A 17,378-nucleotide genomic window follows, 5' to 3' on the forward strand; every position below is an offset into this window, starting at 1 on the left:
ATTTTGGAAATTAATCCTTTGTCAGTTGCTTCATTTGAAAATATTTTCTCCCATTCTGAGGGCTGTCTTTTGGTCTTGTTTATGGTTTCCTTTGCTGTGCAAAAGCTTTTACGTTTCATTAAGCTTCATACGTTTCATTGTTTATTTTTGTTTTTATTTCCATTTCTGTAGGAGGAGGTGGGTCAAAAAGGATCTTTGCTGTGATTTATGTCATAGAGTGTTCTGCCTATGTTTTCCTCTAAGAGTTTGATAGTTTCTGGCCTTACATTTAGGTCTTTAATCCATTTTGAGCTTATTTTTGTGTATGGTGTTAGGGAGTGATCTAATCTCATACTTTTTTTTTTTAACATCTTTATTGGGTAATCTCATACTTTTACATGTACCTGTCCAGTTTTCCCAGCACCACTTATTGAAGAGGCTGTCCTTTCTCCACTGTACATTCGTGCCTCCTTTATCAAAGATAAGGTGACCATATGTGCGTGGGTTTATCTCTGGGCATTCTATTCTGTTCCATTGATCTTTCTGTTTTTGTGCCAGTACCATACTGTCTTGATTACTGTAGCTTTGTAGTGTAGTCTGAAGTCAGGGAGCCTGATTCCTCCAGCTAGGTTTTTCGTTCTCAAGATTGCTTTGTCTATTCGGGGTCTTTTGTGTTTCCATACAAATTGTGAAATTTTTTGTTCTAGTTCTGTGAAAAATGACAGTGGTAGTTTGATAGGGATTGCATTGAATTTGTAGATTGCTTTGGGTAGTAGAGTCATTTTCACAATGTTGATTCTTTCTTTCAACTTTTAAAATTATGGGTACTAAGGTGTTTATATTTGCCGCTTACATTTTATTTCTACTGGACAAAGCTACCTCGAAGCATTAGACAGATTTGACTGGAAAAGATGAGAAAGGGCCTACAAAACAGAATAAACAGATTACTGTTAGAATCTGTTTATAATCTACAAATCACATTCATTACTTCATCATCTGAACAATTCTGTACAATTTTATTTTATAGACTTAAAAAATAAGTGACTCACTTAAGGTCATAGGTGACAAACATTCCTTTAATATATATTTATTTTTTGCTATGTGCCAGGCACTGTAACTAAATCCTGGAAGTCAAAGGTCCCAAAGGAATTGTCTGTCTGTGGATTCAAGAACTCAGTCTGTGGAAACACATGTCAACAAATATTTGCAATAAAATGTGACAAATGCTGAAGTAGAGGAATATACTTTGCACTAGGAGCAAAGAAGTAAACATGTATGGGTGGGAGGTCAGAGATAGGCCTGACAGAAGTCTTGAGGGAGAGAAGAGTGGGGAGGTCTCCATTAATGAAAAAGAGGAGAATGTGGGCTTCCCTGGTGGCGCAGTGGTTGAGAGTCCAATGCAGGGGAGACAGGTTCGTGCCCCGGTCCGGGAAGATCCCACATGCCACGGAGCGGCTGGGCCTGTGATCCATGGCAGCTGAGCCTGCGCCTCTGGAGCCTGTGCTCCGCAACAGGAGAGGCCACAACAGTGAGAGGCCCGCGTACCAGAAAAAAAAAAAAAAAAGAGGAGAATGTGCTAGACATGCAGTTGAGGAAGGGTATAGACCATGTTGTAGAGCAGATCATAGGGTATTTGGGGGAGGTGTTAAGCCAGGATTTGTATCTCAGGTCCTGGAACTAAGTCCAGGGGTTCTTTGCATTTATGTTTCCACAGGTGAGAAATACAAGGTATGTTAATCTGGGTATGTTAACAATACCAGTGTCTCAATGGTTTAACATAATAAAAGCTTATGTTTCACATAAGTCACAGTGTGTAGCAGGCTTGTTGGAGCCAGTGGGTGGGGTGTCTGCTCCTTGCAATCATGGAAAGACCAGGTTTCTTCTATCTTGTGGTTCTACCATCCCCTGTTGCCTTGGAATCATCCAATCTGTGGGCCTCAGATAAAGGAGGAAAGCTGTGGCTGACTTATTGGAGATATCAGGGACAAGCCCTGGAAGTGCTCTCCATCATTTTCACACATTTCCTTAGCCAGAATTCATGACTAAGGTGCATGCTCATATGGTTCCACCTAACTGCAGGGTGGCTGTACAGTGTGTGCACCCCAGTAGAAAAGGAAATGGGGTTTGATGAACAATTAGCATTGCCTCTGTCACACATATAATTAAATTAAATAACCAAGCTGTCTTTACTTGAAAGAGAGATTTGGGGAGAGCTGGCAGATTATATCAAAAGAGGAAAGAAAAAGGAGGCAAAATAGTCATCTTTGGCCTGATGGCCCAATAATGGGTCATTAATATTTAATAAACATCTACTTTATGCCAGAACTTTGTTTTTTAACATCACAGGGAAAAAAATATAAAATACCTTTATATTTAGCTTATTAGCTTTAATGTGCCATCTCTTTAGCTTTCAATCAGCAAACTGCAGATATTATCTGAGCGTGGGTTTAGGAGCATCCAGTGAGCCAAAAGGCAAAATTAGGACTTGAACCCTGGCCTTAGACTTATAATCTGGTGCACCTGTCACCAGAGTGGTACTTTACCTTTCACAGTAATATATGGACAAGTCCAAACTCCTGTGTAAGGTGGGGTAATTAAATATGCAGTGAGTAGCAGGCAGGTGATTCCATCTTTTTAAGACTTTCTGGTGGAAGAGTTTCAAGATCAGCTTTGAGGGCAAAATGTAGGAACAGCATCTTGGGTAGAATCAGAAGGCAGAAGTGTACCTGCTGTGGGGTGAAGAACACACAGGTGTGGACATGCCTATCTAGAGTAGAGAAGAAATGGGGAAATGGATAGAAAGGTTAGAATAGTGGGTCAAGGATTTTTAATTTGCCATATCAAGTAATAGAGAGTCACTATATTTAGTGTTATAAGGAAGTGATATACCTGGTGGGTCCAATTATATCATTCTAAGGAAACTTGGTCATCCAGGGCTGCCCTGTTGATAGAGTTCAGAACGACCGAATGGGATGAGTTGGACCCAAAGCCAGATTCTAGTGTGTGCAGTACAGTTCCTCAGGACACAGCTGTGTTCTTCCTGGGGCTCAGGGAGAGGTCACAATCATTTAAGGTTCCAAGTTCTCCTTTGGACTTCAAAAGACCTTAAGAGACTCAGTCTCTTGCCTGTCAGCCTTAGCTCCTTCATTTCTGAACTCTTGTTCTGCTGTGGTTTGAATAAAAACATATAATGCAGGTGTTCACCAGTTTAGGATTGTGTTATAAGAGTTTCTTTATTAGTCAGTTGATTGCAATGAATTAGCAGCTTGGCTTACAAAAACCTTTTCCGCTATAATAAACCATACCTCCAGTTGCTAATTAGAGTCTAATCACCATTTATAACACTGCTTTTCTTCCATTCAAAGTTTTGAAGCTTGATGTCAGAGATGAGTTTTCTACCAACAGGGCAGTGCAGCTGTTTGTGTCCACTATGTCTAGGACTATAAAAGAAAGAGGAAGGTTGAGGGAAGTGTCAGGTTAGGATTCCTGTGGAAAGAAAGGGTAAGGGTCCCCTAGTCAGTAGTCGATAATTAAAACTGGTATTTGTAGAGCACTTCACAATTTACAAAATGCTTTTTTGTACATGTGATCTTCACAACTCAGGGAGATAGATAAATTATCTTTATCCCTAGTTTATTTTTAAGGAAATAGTGGTTCAGACATTTAAAATCGTAGAATCTCACTTTTTATTTTTATAATCCTGGGCAGATTTATGTAGATATACCTGTTTCCTAATTAATAAAATGAAAATCATTATACCTACTTTGTAGGGTTGTTGTGAAGAGTAAATGAGATGATGTAAATTGCCACCTTAAAATTGTCACTCGTTGGGCTTCCCTGGTGGCGCAGTGGTTGAGAGTCCGCTTGCCGATGCAGGGGACATGGGTTTGTGCCCCGGTCTGGGAAGATCCCACATGCCGCGGAGTGGCTGGGCCCGTGAGCCATGGCCACTGAGCCTGCGCGTCCGGAGCCTGTGCTCCGCAACGGGAGAGGCCACAGCAGTGAGAGGCCCACATACTGCAAAAAAAAAAAAAAAAAAAAAATTGTCACTCGCCATCTGCCTCTACAAGGATTAGGTCACTAGCCACTGTAGTTGCTGACCTTCAACACACCCTAAAAGGAGTTCAGGGTGGAGGTCAGGAATGAGGCACTCTGTGCTCTGGGAAAAACTGACAGAACAGGCCTTCAGATAGATATTTTTAGGAGAAGGTTTTAATGAGCCCAATTTTTTGCATCTTCTCATATCTAGGAAAGCACTAAAATCATTAATGGAGACATCTACTCCTTGTGACTATCAGCAACCTTCTTGTGACCAGCAGTAACCTTCTGCCAAAATGTGTGCTTGATTGCACGTATCGCCCTTCAGCAAAATCACATATATACTGACCTCCCCCACACACACCTCTTCGAAGCAATTCCTCAGAGCTATCTGAGCGGCTGTCTCCCAGGCTATAGTCCTCATTTTGCCCCAAATAAAACTTAACTCGCAACTTTCACATTGTGCACTTTTTTTCAGTTGACAAAATAGACAATTTAATACATAGTAAGAATAGAGTAAATGATAAGACTTAGGAATTGAAGCTGCATAATGGGTGAAAAGAAGACTTCAGTAGCGTGGGACAGAGCAAAGATGGGATGAAAGATAAATTTTATTCCTGAGTCACAGTGAGGTAGACAAATTGGTTGAAGCTGAAGGTGTAGGTGGCAGAGTAGGATGCTTTAACTGGAGATTAGGATGGGGGTTGCAGTTGTTGGTACTAACTAGATATAGGATATGATTGTGAAAGTGGGTGACTGAGGTGGTAGACAAGATCATTTAAGGTAAGAAAAAGTCAAAGAACTGGGAGGCTTGGTATTAGCAGGGATAGTAATCAAAATATTTAACTGCCAGTACTAGGGGTAGGCATGGATCCATCAAAATGAATGTAGGCTATCGTGCTATGCAGGGTCTTGGAGGCACTAGTGGCTATGAAAATGTTTCAGTATTTTAATGATCATACTTGTGCAGTTGAACCCAGGCCATAAGATGGATCGTCCACATGGATATTACCAGGAATGATGATGGGGTTATGGAGAGTGAGATAGCAAGCTAGTTGAGGGAGTCTTTAATGAAAGAAGGAGAATGACCAGGACTATGGTAGGTGATAATAACAAGGAAGGGTAGTGTGTGGTATGGCTTGATGTCTCAAAGGATCAGGACATTATTTAGGGAGGAAGGAGGAAAGTGGTACTTGAGGCAGCAATGAAGAGCAAAGGGAATATTTACTTGATTTTACTGATGACAAATCCTGAATTCCAGAGGTCACAGTGGAAGGAGTTAGATGTTATTTGGGGGGTCAGAGTCTAATTCAAATTAGGCAGTGTAGAGGACTATGATAGGGTAAGAATCTCTATGATGAGGAATGATCTGGAGGCCAAGGATTCTTGTGTTGTAAGCAGAGATATAGGACATGAGGGGATTAGTACTCTCAGGGGTAGGTGGATAATCAGTTCTAATTATAGCCCCCTTCTTGGGACTGGTCTAGTCATCTTGTCAGTGGTGAGGTAAGGTATAAGGGTTGGCTGGGAGTGAGTAGATGAGGTGTGTGTGGTAGAATGAGGATCTCATTAGAAGTGTGCTGCACTTGGGGACCCTCTTCCAATCCTATTGTGGACAGAGTTAAGGCTAGAGGGGCTGTCTTTCCAGAAGTGCCAGAGTTCCGAGGTCCCTTAAATCATGCTTGGCAATGGTGGTGATGGTGTCAAGGCTTAGGGAGTTCTGTGGCTTACCCTTAAGTCCTATTGTCCTTGATATTGAGGGGGAGGAAAGGAGTGGCCTTACAAGGAGTTAACAGTTTCTTGTGTACTCTTTAAATAGGAAAATTTTAATTTAAAAGATAGTGCTAAATTGAATGGTGGGCACAAAGTTGTGCTAGAAATAGCACTAAACTAAGAACCAGAAGATTTGTTTTTAGTTCTGGCTTTGCCTCTGAGTGACAGATTAGAGCCTTAACCTCATCAATCAAATTGGTGTAATATCATGCCATTTTTTCCTTAAAAGCTGTTGTGAGGACTAAATTAAGGAAAAATATAGGCATATGGTATAAAACTTATAAAGCACTATTTAAAGGCAAGAAGTTGGCAATTGGCACTACTTGGCAGAAATAATTTGTAGTCAGTGTAAATAGTGAACCAAGTACAGGCAGCTGTCAGTTAGTGACAGCTGGTGTTGCAGTCAGGGTAAGACTAGATGTTTTATAAGATTTAAAGTTTTTTTGATGATGGGACACAACTCAAAGACAGATAGATGAAAGGCAGAACTCTTTGTTACTTATAGCTCCAAACTAGACAAGGCTGTCACACAGGGCCACACAGGAATTTGCACCCAGGGATAGGTAACAGTAAGCTGGAACTGCAGGAAATGCTTATGTATGGCAAACAGGAGTAGCTAGGTTTCATAGGCTTCTAGGGTATTGGGTATTTTGAATAATTCTTCAGGCCTAAGAAAGAAGGGGCTGTCCCTCGGTATAGGTATGGAGAAGGGGGCCTCTGGCAGTTGGGTATATATGTATTATAACCCAAGAGTGGGCACTTCCCTGGTGGTCCAGTGGTAGAGAATCCGCCTTCCAATGCAGGTGATGCGGGTTCATCCCTGGTCGGGGAACTAAGATCCCGCATGCCGTGGGGCAACTAAGCCAGCGTGCCACAACTACTGAGCTCGTACGCCTCAACGAGAGAGCCTGCGTGCCACAAACTACAGAGCCCACGTGCTCTGGAGCCTGCATGCCACAAACTACAGAGCCCATGCACTCTGGAGCCCATGCGTCACAACTAGAGAGAGAAAACCTGCAGGCCATAACTAGAGAGAAGCCCGCGAGCCACAACAAAGATCCCGCAGGCTGCAACGAAGACCACTCAGGCCGCAACTAAGACCTGACACAGCCAAAAAAATAAAGAAAAAGAAATAACCCAGTAATGTTAGAGCCTGATAAGGGAAGTAGTTGGGATGGGGATTTGACAAATTGCAGGTTAAGTGGAATAGAGGGTTTCAGTCATGGCAGGAAGACTGGGTCAAGACAGCACTTGGTTTTTTTTTTTGGCCATGCTGTGAGGCTTGCAAAATCTTAGTTCCCTGACCAGGGGTCGAACCCAGGCCCCCTGCAGTGGAAGCACGGAGTCCTAGCCACAGGATCACCAGGGAATTCTAGCACTTGTGAAATATCATGTTACAGGCAGATGGCTTCAAAGTGGTGTAATCTCAAATTGCCATTATTTTATAGTGCACAAACTTACTCTAAGCAGATTTCTCATTGACATAGTATAGTTTCTTAACTTAGTTATTTGTTGTCTTTTTTTAAATTGAAGTATAGTTGATTTACAATATTATATTAGTTTCAGGTGTACAGCAGTGATTTAATATTTTTATAGATTTTACCCCATTTAAAGTAAATATAATATATTGGCTATACTCCCTGTGCTGTACAATATATTTGCCTTTCTTATTTAGTTTATACCTACTAGTTTGTACCTCTTAATCCCTTTCCCCTATCTTGCCTCTCCCCTCACCCCTCTCCTCACTGGTAACCACTAGTTTGTTCTCTGTACCTCTGAGTATGTTTCTGTGTTGTTATATTCATTCACTTGTTTTATTTTTAACATTCCACATATAAGTGAAAACATACAGTATTTGTCTTTCTGTCTGCCTTATGTCACCAAGCATAATACTCTTCCGGTCCATCCATGTTGTTGCAAATGGCAAATTTTCATGCTCGTTTTTATGGCTGAGTAATATGCCATTGTGTGTGTGTGTGTGTGTGTGTGTGTGTGTGTGTGTGTGTTTGTGTGTGTGTGTGTATGTATGATTTTATATATATATATATATATATATATATATAATCACAGCTTCTTTATCCATTCATCTGTTGGTGGACACTTAGATTGCTTCCATATCTTGGCTATTGTGAATAATGCTGCTATAAACATTGGGGTGCATATATCTTTTCCAATTAGTGTTTTCTCATTTTCTTTGGATATATAACCAGGAGTGGAGTTGCTGAATAATATGATAGTTCTATTTTTATTTTTGAGGAAACTCCATATTGTTTTCCACAGGGGCTGTACCAATGTACATTCCCACCAACAGTGTACTAGGGCTCCCTTTTCTCCACATTCTGGCCAACATTTATTATTTGTTGTCTTTTTGCTGATAGCCATTCTGACAGGTGTGAGGTAATAACCCAGTGTGGTTTTGATTTGCAGTTCCCTGATTATTAGTGATGTTGAGCATGTTTGCATGTGCCTGTTGGCCACCTGTATCTCTTCTTTGGAAAAATGTCTATTCAGGCAATCTACCCATTTTTAATCAGGTTGGTCTTTTGATATTGAGTTGTATGAGCTTTTTACATGTTTTAGATATTGCCCCTTATCAGACATACCAATGTAAATATTTTCTCCAAATTCGGTAGGTTGTCCTTTTGTTTTGTTGATGCTTTCTAAGCTTCTAAGTTTAATCAGGTCTCATTTGTTTGTTTATTTTTGCTTTTGTTTTTCTTGCCTAAGGAGACCGATCCATAAAAAATATTGCTAAGACTTATGTCAAAGAGTGTACTGCCTATGTTTTCCTCTAAGAGTTTTATGGTTTCTGGTCTTACATTTAGATCTTTAATCCAAATTGAGGGTTTATTTTTGTATATGGCATGAGAAAATGTTCTAATTTCATTCTTTTACATGTAGCTGTCCAGTTTTCCTGGCACCAGCTATTGAAGAGACTGTCTTTTTCCCATTGTATGTTTTTTCCACCTTTGTCATAGATTAATTTACCGCAGTGCATGGATTTATTTTTGGGCTTTCTATTCTGTTCCATTGATCTATGTGTCTGTGCTTGTGCCAGTACCATACTGTTTTGATTACTGTAGCTTTGAAGTATAATCTGAAGTCAGGGGGCATGATTCCTCCAGTTTTGTTCTTCTTTCTCAAAATTGATTTGGCTATTTTAGGGTCTTTTGTGGTTCCCTATAAATTTTAGGATTGTTTGTTCTTGTTCTGTGAAAAACGTCCTGGGTATTTTGATAGGGATTGCATTACATCTGTAGATTGTTTTGGGTAGTATGGCCATTTTAACAATATTACTTTTTCTAATTGTAATTCATGAACATGGCTGTCTTTCCATTTATTTGTATCATCTTCACTTTCCTTCATCAATGTCTTATATTTCTCAGAGTACAGGTCTTTCACCTCCTTGGTTAAGTTTATTCCTAGGTATTTTATTCTTTTTGATGTGATATTGAATGGGTTTTTTTGCTTTCTCTTTTTGATAGCTCATTATTAGTGTATAGAGAAGCAATGGATTTCTGTATATTAATTTTGTATCCTGCAACTTTCCTAAATTCATTTATTCTAAATTTTTTTGGTAGAGATTTTAGGGTTTTCTATATATAGCATCATGTCACCTGCAAATAGTTACAGTTTTATTTCTTCCCTTCCAACTTGGATGCCATTTATTCCTTTTTCTTGTCTGATTGCTGTGGCTAGGACTTCCAATACTATATTAAATAGAAATGGTGAGAGTGGGCATCATTGTCTTGTTCCTGATTTTAGAGGAAAAGCTTTCAGCTTTCACCATTGAGTATGATGCTAGCTTTGATTTTGTCATAAATGGACTTTGCTATGTTGAGATATGTTCCCTCTATACCAAATTTGTTGAGGTTTTTTATCATTAGAGATGTTGAATTTTGCCAAATGCTTTTTCTGTGTCAATTGATATGATCATGTGATTTTTATCCTTTGCTTTGTTAATGTGGTGTATCACATTGATTGACTTGTGAATATTAAACCATCCTTGCACCCTTGGAATAATCCCACTTCATCACGGTGTACGATTCATTTTATATATTGTTGAATTCAGCTTGCTAATATATTGTTGAGGATTTATATATATTAATCATGGATATTGGCCTATAGTTTTCTTTATTTTTGGTAGTGTCTTTGTCTGGTTGTGGTATCAGGGTAATGGTGAACTCATAGAATGAATTTGGTAGTATTCTGTCCTCTCCAGTTTTTTTGAATAGTTTGAGAAGGATAGGTATTAGCTCTTCTTTATATGTTTGGTATATTTCCCCTTGAAGCTCTCTGGTCCTGGACTTTTGTTTCTTAGGAGTTTTTTTCATTCTGATTCAATTTCAATACTAGTAATCAGTCTGTTCAGATTATCTGTTTTTTCCTGGTTAAGTTTTGGAAGATTGTATGTTTCTAGGAATCTATCCATTCCTTCTAGTATGTCCAATTTGTTGGCATGTAATTGTTTGTAGTATTTTCTCATGAATACTACATGAATACATTGCTTGTAGTATTTGTATCTCTGTGATATTGGTTGTAATTTCTCCTCTTTCATTTCTTATTTTATTTGGGCCCTCTCTTTTTTCTTGATGAGCCTGGCTAAAGGCTTATCAATTTTGTTTATCTTTCCAAAGAACCAACTCTTGGTTTCATTAATCTTTTCTATTATTTTGGTCTCTATTTTATTTATTTCCTCTCTGATCCTTATTATTTCCTTCCTTCCCCTGACTTTGGGCTTTGTTTTTTCTCTTTTTTCTAATTTCTTTAGGTGGTAGTTTAAGTTGTTTGAGATTTTTCTTGTTTCTTAAGGTATGCCCATATCACTATAAATTTCCCTCTTAAACTGCTTTTACTGCATCCCATAGACTTGGAAAGTTGTATTTTTGTTTTCATTTGTCTCAAGCTATTTTCTAATTTCCTCTTTGATATCTTTGTTGACCCGTTGGATTTTTAGTAGCATGTTGTTTAGTCTTCACTTGTTTGTGTTTTTTCCATTTTTCATCCTGTGATTGATTTCTAGTTTCATGCAATTATAGTTGGAAAATGTGCTTGATATAATTTCTATCCTATTACATTTGTTGAGACTTGCTTTGTGATCTAGCATGTGAGGTATCCCAGAGAAAGTTCCATGTGCACTTGAAAAGAATATGTATTCTGCTGTTTTTTGTTTGTTTGTTTTATTCTGCCTTTTTTTGATGGAATGCCCTGTGGATATCTATTAAGTCCAACTGGTCTAATGTGTCATTTAAGGCCATAGTTTTCTTAGTGGATTTCTGTCTGGATGATCTGTCCATTGATGTAAGTGGGGTGTTAAAGTGTCCTCTTATTATTGTATTATTTTCAATTTCTCCCTTTATGTCTGTTAGTACTTGTTTTATATTTAAGTGCTCTTATATTAGGTGCATATTTGTTTATGAGTGTTATATCCTCTTTTTGTATCGATGCCTTTATCATTACATGATGCCCTTCTTTGTCTTTTGTTATAGACTTCGTTTTAAAGTCTATTTTGCCTGACATGAGTATTGCTACTCCAGCTTTCTGTTTCCATTTGCTTGGAGTATATTTTTCCATCCCTGCACTTTCATTCTGTGTCTTTATCTCTGAAATAAGTCTCTTATAGCAGCATATAGATGGGTCTTGTTTTTTATACAAACAACCCATCCTGTTTCTTTTGATTGGAGCATTTAGTTCATTGACATTTAAAGTGATTATTGATAGGTATGTACTTATTAACATTTTGTTACTTGTTTTCTAGTTGTTTTGGTAGTTCTCCTCTGTTCTTTTCTTCTTTTAGTCTCTTCCCTTGTGGTTTGATGATTTTCTTTAGTGGTACGCTTGTATTCTTTTCTCTCTAGTTTTTATGTATCTATTGGAGGTTTTTGATTTGTGGTTACCATAGAGTTCATATATGTTGACCTATTATAGCTTACCTACTCGTTTTAATCTTGTTATTTCAGTTCAAACACATTCTGAAAGCTCTACATTTTTACCCTCCCCCACTATGTTTTGTGTTTTCAATATCATGTTTTACACCTTTGTGTCTATCCTTTAACTGTTTATTGTAGTTATAGTTGATTTTACAATTTGTCTTTTAATCTTTGTACTAACTTATTTAAGTGGTTGATCCACAGCCTTACCATATATTTGCCTTTACATGTGGAATTTTTCCTTTCCTATAATGTCTTATTTTTGTTGTAGTCTTTTCTATTTCAGTTAAAGAAGACCCTTAAACACTTTGTAAGGTCAGTTTAGTTTTGATTAACTCTTTAGATCTTGCTTGTCTGAGAAGCTCTTTATCTTTCCTTTAATTCTGAATGATAACCTTGCTGGGTAGAGTATCCTAGATTGTAGGTTTTTCTCTTTCAGCACATTAAACATATTATTCCACTCCCTTTTGGCCTGCAAAATTTCTGCAGAAAAATCAGCTGATAGCCTTACAGGGGTTCCCTTGTATGTGACCCTTTGTTTTTCTTTTGCTGCCTTTAAAATTATCTCTTTAACTTTTGGCATTTTAATTATGACATGTCTTGGTGTGGGTCTTTTTGGTTTCATCTTGTTTAGGACTCTCTTTGCTTCCTGTACCTGGACATCTATTTCTTTCTTTAGGTTCAGGAAGTTTTCAACTGTAATTTCATCAAATACATTTTCTACCCCCTTTTGTCTCTCTCTTCTCCTTCTTCGTGTATGTTTGACATTGTCATAGAGGTCCCTTAAACTATCCTTATTTTTTTAATGTGTTTTTCTTTTTGCTGTTCTGATAAGGTTGTTTCCATTATTCTATCTTCCAGATCACTTGTGTGTTCTGTATCATTAAGCTGCTGTTAATTCCTTCTAGTGTAATTTTTATTTCAGTTATTGTATTCTTCAGCTCTGACTGGCTCTTTTTTTATATTTTCTAGTTCTTTTTAGGAATTCTTGCTGTGTTCATTTATTCTTTTCCCAAGTTCAGTTAGCATTCTTATTACTATTGCTTTGAACTCTTTATCAGGTAAATTACTTATCTTTGTTTCATTAGGGTGGTTTTTTTCTTGTTCTTTTGTTTGAAACATATTCCTTTGTCTTCTCATCTTGTTTTTAACTTTCTCTTTCTTTATGAAATTAGGTGAAGCAGTTACCTATCTCAGTCTTGAAGTCATTTCCTTGTGTGGGAGCATCCCTAGGTAGTCTGCATGTGCCCAGTGGCTTTGGTAGGAGAGCTGGATATGAAGTGAGCATGGGCCACATCTTACCCTGGGTTCTGCTGGCAACCACCACCTTGGTGGGAAGTAGGGATGGATTTGAAGGGCTAGAGCCAGAGCCAAGTGTGATCATGACTTTTCCTATGCTTAATGGCTATTACCACCCTGTTGGAGGCAGGTTTGGGGCCCAAGGTGCTGGAGCAGGACCCCTGAAGCAGTTGTATTTCTCCTGGGTGTGATGGTAGTCTTTGCCTTGGTTGGGTTATGGCTGGGGCCTGAGGGACTGCACTTCTATGCTGGTTTCACTTTTTCCTCTGTGTATATGCCTTAGTTAGAGGCTGGGTTGGGGCCTCAGTGCCTGGCGCTACACTATTAAGCTGGTTTTTCTCCTACAGGCTTTGGTGGTCTCCACCCTGGAACTAGTTTTGCTCCTCCCAAATGTAGGCAGGGACACATACACTGGAAAGGTTGCTTCTGCCCTGGTCAGAGGCAGGTCTGGAGTTCAAGTCAGCTCTTTTCCCTCTATGTGTGCACACTCTTATTGGCAATGGCAGCCTTTGCCTTAGTTTAAAAGTAAAAGGATGGGAAAGGATATAACATTATATACAATTATGAGAAAGTGAAGGCGTTATAGAAATCTAGGGCAAAGTAGACTTCAGAACAAGCCATAGTATAGGGAAAAGTATACTTCAGAACAAGCCATACTACTAGGGATAAATAAGGACACTTCATGATAATAAAAAAATCAATTTTCCAAGAAGACACAACAGAGCTTCAAAATAATGAAGGAAAAACTAATGGAATTGAAAGAAGAAATAGACAAATTCTCAATGATACTTGTGAATTTATTTTAACTCTCCTTTCTCACTAATTAATACAAAAAGTAGACAGAAAATCAGTAAGGATATAGAAGACTTGAATAACATAACCACAAACTTTATCTAGTAGACATTTATAGAACACTCCATTCAACAACAGCTGAATACACATGGAACAGTCTGAAGCTAGAACTATGATTATCCATTAAGGAAATTGATCACAATGGAACTAAATTATAAATCAATATTTGAAAGTATATGGAAAATCCCAAAATAGTTAAATGTCAAACAACACACTTTCAAATAACCCCAGAGGTCAAAGAAGAAACCACAAAGGAAATAGTAAATTATTTTTTAACTGAATGAAAATGAAAACATCAGCATTTGTGGGGTACAGCTAAATTAATACTTAAAGGGAAATTAAATGCTTATATTAGAAAAGAAGAAAGGTCTAAAATCCATCTTAAGAGGTCAGAAAAAATCAACGTAGACTGAAAATAAATATAAAGAAACAAAGTTGAAGTCAACAAAATAAGAAACAATAAAGAAAATGAATTAAACCAAAAACTTTTTTAAAAAATCAGTAAAGTTAATAAACCTCCATTAGATTGATTAAGAGAAAAAGAGAAAAGACAAATTATCAGTATCAGGAATAAAAGAGTGTATCACTACAGATCCTTCACAGACTTAAAACCTAATAAGAGAATGTTATAAATGATTTTATGCCAATGAATTTGACAATTTAGTTGAAGTGGACAGATTCTTTGAAAGACACAAATTACCAAATTACAAGAAAATATAGGAAACCACAGTAGTCCCATATCAACTAAATAAATTGAATTTGTAACCATAAATCAGAAGGAAACCCAAGGTCCAGGTGGTTTTCCTGGTGTATTTGATCAAGCTTAAACAAAAGGATAGTAATTCTACAAACATTTGTTTTCAGAAATTTTTATACAGATCTTGTTTTATGACACTAAATATAGTTTTAGTCATACAAATTCTATACCTGTTTTGGTTAAATTTATTACTAGTTATTTTATGATTTTGTTGCTAATGTGAATGGATTTTCTCCTATTTTCAGTTCAAATTGATTATTAATAGGATAGTGAAAGACTATTTTTTGTGTATTTATTTTTTGTGTTGCCAAATTAATCTCTCTTATTAATTCTCATTCTTCCCCCCAACCCTCAGCCTATTGAGTCCAAGAATATAATCATATCATGTGCATACAAAATAAGTAATTTGGTATTTTATAATTATTCTAAGTATTTCATCTTCATGTCTATTACATTAGTTATAACTTTCAAAACAATGTTAGGAAATAGTGGAGAAAACAGGCATCTCTGCCCAATATCTGGTTTTAATAGAAATTATTTTAGTATTTCACCATTTATCTTGTTGTTTACAGTTTATTCAAGAAAGTAAAATATGCCATATATACTGAAAAGTACACACAACATATATGTACAATTTAACAAATAATTGTAAAGCACAGATCTATGTGACCACTGTACAAGAAAAAATTTTAAAGGTTAAGAGACAGTACATTACCAGCACTGGGACTGTACACAACTCTGCTACAAGAACCCTGTTCCTTCTTCTCTTAGTGATAATACAGGTTGCCCTAACATTCTTACTGACTTCCTTACTTTTTAAATAGTTTTATCATTTATACGTGCAACCCTAAATAATATAGTCCTGTTTGCCTTTATTTGAACTTTATATGAATGGAATAATGTTTTATGTATCATTTTGTTCAATATTTTTTTTTCTTTTTTTTTTTTTTTTTTTAACATCTTTATTGGAGTATAATTGCTTTACAATGGTATGTTAGTTTCAGCTTCACAACAAAATGAATCCGTTATATATATACATATATTCCCATATCTCTTCCCGCTTGCGTCTCCCTCCCTCCCACCCTCCCTATCCCACCCCTCCAGGCGGTCACAAAGCACCGAGCTGATCTCCCTGTGCTATGCGGCTGCTTCCCACTAGCTATCTACCTTACGTTTGGTAGTGTATATATGTCCATGCCTCTTTATCGCTTTGTCACCGTTTACACTTCCCCCTCCCCATAGCTTCAAGTCCATTCTCTAGTAAGTCTGTGTCTTTATTCCTGTTTCACCCCTAGGTTTTTCATGACATTTTTTTTTTTAAATTCCATATATATGTGTTAGCATACGGTATTTGTCTCTCTCTTTCTGACTTACTTCACTCTGTATGACAGACTCTAGGTCTATCCACCTCATTACAAATAGCTCAATTTCGTCTCTTTTTATGGCTGAGTAATATTCCATTGTATATATGTGCCACATCTTCTTTATCCATTCATCCGATGATGGACACTTAGGTTGTTTCCATCTCTGGGCTATTGTAAATAGAGCTGCAATGAACATTTTGGTACATGACTCTTTTTGAATTATGGTTTTCTCAGGGTATATGCCCAGTAGTGGGATTGCTGGGTCATATGGTAGTTCTATTTGTAGCTTTTTAAGGAACCTCCATACTGTTCTCCACAGTGGCTGTATCAATTTACATTCCCACCAACAGTGTAAGAGGGTTCCCTTTTCTCCACACCCTCTCCAGCATTTATTGTTTCTAGATTTTTTGATGATAGCCATTCTGACTGGTGTGAGATGATATCTCATTGTAGTTTTGATTTGCATTTCTCTCATGATTAGTGATGTTGAGCATTCTCTCATGTGTTTGTTGGCACTCTGTATATCTTCTTTGGAGAAATGTCTATTTAGGTCTTCTGCCCATTTTTGGATTGGGTTGTTTGTTTTTTTGTTATTAAGCTGCATGAGCTGCTTATAAATTTTGGAGATCAATCCTTTGTCAGTTGCTTCATTTGCAAATATTTTCTCCCATTCTGAGGGTTGTCTTTTGGTCTTCTTTATGGTTTCCTTTGCTGCGCAAAAGCTTTTAAGTTTCATTAGGTCCCATTTGTTTACTCTTGTTTTTATTTCCATTACTCTAGGAGGTGGGTCAGAAAGAATCTTGCTGTGATTTATGTCATAGAGTGTTCTGCCTATGTTTTCCTCTAAGAGTTTGATAGTTTCTGGCCTTACATTTAGGTCTTTAATCCATTTTGAGCTTATTTTTGTGTATGGTGTTAGGGAGTGATCTAACTTCATACTTTTACATGTAGCTGTCCAGTTTTCCCAGCACCACTTATTGAATAGGCTGTCCTTTCTCCACGGTACATTTCTGCCTCCTTTGTCAAAGATAAGGTGACCATATGTGCGTGGGTTTATCTCTGGGCTTTCTATCCTGTTCCATTGATCTATCTTTCTGTTTTTTGTGCCAGTACCATACCGTTTTGATAACTGTAGCTTTGTAGTATAGTCTGAAGTCTGGGAGCCTGATTCCTCCAGTTCCTTCTTTCGTTCTCAAGATTGCTTTGGCTATTCGGGGTCTTTTGTGTTTCCATACAAATTGCAAAATTTTTTGTTCTAGTTCTGTGAAAAATGCCAGTGGTAGTTTGATAGGGATTGCATTGAATCTATAGATTGCTTTCGGTAGTAGAGTCATTTTCACAATGTTGATTTTTCCAATCCAAGAACATGGTATATCTCTCCATCTA

At 37.5% G+C, this 17,378-nt stretch overlaps 1 long non-coding RNA gene across 1 annotated transcript; it reads right to left on the reverse strand.

The window, feature by feature from the left end:
- Positions 1-3,182: 3,182 nt before the first annotated feature.
- LOC113621290 (uncharacterized) lies at positions 3,183-3,904 on the reverse strand. Its single transcript, XR_003433117.1, has 2 exons — positions 3,743-3,904; positions 3,183-3,419 (listed from the first exon to the last, which is right to left on the reverse strand). It is a non-coding gene; the product is annotated as an uncharacterized LOC113621290 (long non-coding RNA).
- Between the last annotated feature and the right edge of the window lie 13,474 nt (positions 3,905-17,378).

This window comes from Aethalodelphis obliquidens, unplaced genomic scaffold (assembly GCF_003676395.1).
Source record: "Aethalodelphis obliquidens isolate GAN/ISIS:26980383/991018 unplaced genomic scaffold, ASM367639v1 scaffold8, whole genome shotgun sequence".
Classification (NCBI taxonomy): Eukaryota; Metazoa; Chordata; class Mammalia; order Artiodactyla; family Delphinidae; genus Aethalodelphis; species Aethalodelphis obliquidens.